Genomic DNA, 2,995 nt, shown 5'->3' on the forward strand with positions numbered 1-2,995 from the left:
ACGGACGCTCGGTTGCTACGTAGCGACTGAGCTTGGCTTGAGCGCTACGTAGCAACCGAGCGGGATGGACGCTACGTAGCTTGGCTCGAGGTTGGTCGCTACGTAGCGACCGAGCGGGTCGTGTGCTCGGTCGCTACGTGGCGACCGAGCTTGGCTCGAGCTCGGTCGCTACGTAGCGACCGTGCGACCTTTTTCGGGCTTTTCTCTGATGTCTCGTGTTTCTTCCGCAGGGCTCTTCGTAAGAATAAATCTTTTCCGAAGATTTATTTTTCGTAAAAACGTTGATGCCGATTTTTACGGACTTTCAGACATTGATTCTGTCCTGACTGATTTTGACCCCAACAATCATCTGGCCAACTGCTTCCTGAAAAAGAAGAAATCTTAACATCATTAATAGATTTAAAATCAAGATAAGAATTAGTTAAGTATTCATGAGAGCAAGATGTTTGATGTGGGGTGATCCATGAAGGATCCGGTGGCTTGGGCTCAACATAACCAGCCTCTGGTGCATCTCCAAATCTTCTTTCTCCATGTGGTGATATTCGGCCTTGTGCCTTATTCTTTTTTCTCAACTGAGCAGTCTTATCATTGAGTTTTTGTATAGATACTAAGTGTTGGCTCAGTCTGGCCTCTAGAGTTAGGCCGTGTGCTTCTCCTTCCATTAATTCCTGAAAACAATCTCAAAGATCAAGTGAAGTATGAGAAGTTTTGGCCGAGCATAAGAACAATGAAACAATGCAAACTATTTTAACCTAAACCGATAAATATGCAAGGAATGGACCGAAATGAAATAATCTAAGATGCAATATTTTTCTTTGGTTTTCTGGATGCAATCCCGAAATAAAATAATATGGGATGATCATAAACACACTGATGAGAAATTATGGAAAGAAAACTAATACTGATTTTTGTTTGAATTTTCTTAAGATGCAACAATTAAACCAACAATATGCAAACAATATGAACTATGCTCTTAAATATGTATTTTTCTTTTCTGATGCAATCACGAAAGGATCAACTAATATGCTATGATACAATAACTAGGATGATTTTTTTTTTTTTTGTTTGACTTGATATGCAATGTAAAAGAAAATGGAAACAAATTCAAAACAACAATTTTTATGGGTTTTCGATTATGGAAACAAAACAAAAAGGAAACAAACACTTTTCTTTTCGGATTTTTGATTTTAAATGAATCAAACACAACTTTTTCTTTTATTTTTCGTGGTTTTAAAATATGATGAACAGCAAGAACAAAAATATGCAGAAACAAAACTTGAAACAAAAGAAACAGTTTTTATGGAGTTTTCGATTTAAGAATGAAAAAACAAATGCAAGCAAGTATGAGATGCAAAGATAGATGTCACCTGAGTCAGGAGCTTAAGCTCTGATACCAAATGTTGCAGGCTGGAGATCAGGGTGAGCAGGAGGGTTAATGGAAGCTTGGATGGTTCGACCAAAGAGATGATCGGGTGGGAGATATGAATGGGATGAAGGTTGCGTAACGACCCGAATTCTTAAATTCGGTTTTGGTTTTTTTATGTCCATTAATTAAATTTCTCTAAACCAACTTGATTTATTTTTGGTTTAATTAATTATTTCAACCTTGTGAACCAAACCGTGTATGCATATAATTAAAGCGTATATATTATCTTCTTCTTCTAAACCTAAAAGTCATGCGCCGTATGTAGAAGTTGGGCGTGCTCTTCGAAGCCATGCCATGATCCTTCCGTTCCTTCATCTCCTCCCCATCTCACTTGCTCATCCCTTGTGCCATTCTCTTCTTCTCCCCCATTTTATTCATGTGTCCGTGTGTTTGATGACTGAGAAGACGTGACGCATCCACCATCGTCACCACCGGAGCCATGTCCTTCACCATCAACCACCGTGAGCCATGCCACTGGAGCCAGCGCCTTCACCGGAGGAGTAGCTCGTGTTGCTAGAGATCCGTTGTCACCGTGGAGAAGAGATGTACGAGCGGGAGCTATCGCATCTTGACGCCACCGGCACGCATCAACACCACCAAGCACCACGACCGGAGCCGTTTCAGTCTGACCAGCCGTGATCCTCAACCGTGAGTCACCGGAGAGGGCCATGCACGTTTGGGCCCGAGATCCGACACTACGATTCCAAGCCGTGGAAGTTAAGAGAGATTATATTAATTTCTTGTGCTGCAAGTTTCATAATAAAACCCTAGATCTATTATATGATATTTATGTCTCCTATTTCGCGTCTGTTATTTTCCGATCCGGTGTGACATTGTTGAGAGTTCGAGATCCATGGCGAAATCCTAGCTTCTTTGCTGATCAAGTCATCTTGTTTATTGTCGGATTTGTTTCTGGTTCTCCGTTATGGCTAAGGTGAGGGTCTATTCCGTAAATCCCGTACCAGTGTAGACTTCTCTCGATCGTAGTTTAGAGTTTGAATCATGATCCGTCTGTTTGAATCGAGTATGTTTGAGTCTTGATTGTTAGTTAGTTCATTCATTGTAAACTGGAATTATGGGTCTAAAGGATTCAACCATTGATTTAATTGTGTGATGTTAAGAGATGCGATAAATAAATGTATGTATACATAGTTATTAGTAGGGACTATGTGCGCGGGCGGGGGCTCAGAGATGTCTGGGCTCGCGACGCTACTTTGATTGTGCGGGCAGGGGTTCAGAGACGTCTGGACTTGCGATGCTACTGGTGATGGGCGTGTGGTGCAGAGACGTTTGTACCATGGACGCTACTTGAGAGGGCGGGGGTACAGAGACATACTGTACTAGCGACGCTACGTATTATATATCCATATGAGCAGATGCGGGGTGTATGGACTAGCTATATGCTATCATCACATTGTTTGTGTTTGTGTGACGCGCTAGGCGTCGTATGTGTTCATGTTAGAGCTAAACTTCCATAGTGGGAGTTCTATTTACTCAATTCAGTGGTTTGCGTGTTTAGCATCCCATACGTCACGGAGTAACTCCCCTGTTGCTCACCCCTCTTTCTTC

The sequence above is a fragment of the Brassica oleracea genome, chromosome C3 (assembly GCF_000695525.1).
Source record: "Brassica oleracea var. oleracea cultivar TO1000 chromosome C3, BOL, whole genome shotgun sequence".
In the NCBI taxonomy this organism is placed as follows: Eukaryota; Viridiplantae; Streptophyta; class Magnoliopsida; order Brassicales; family Brassicaceae; genus Brassica; species Brassica oleracea.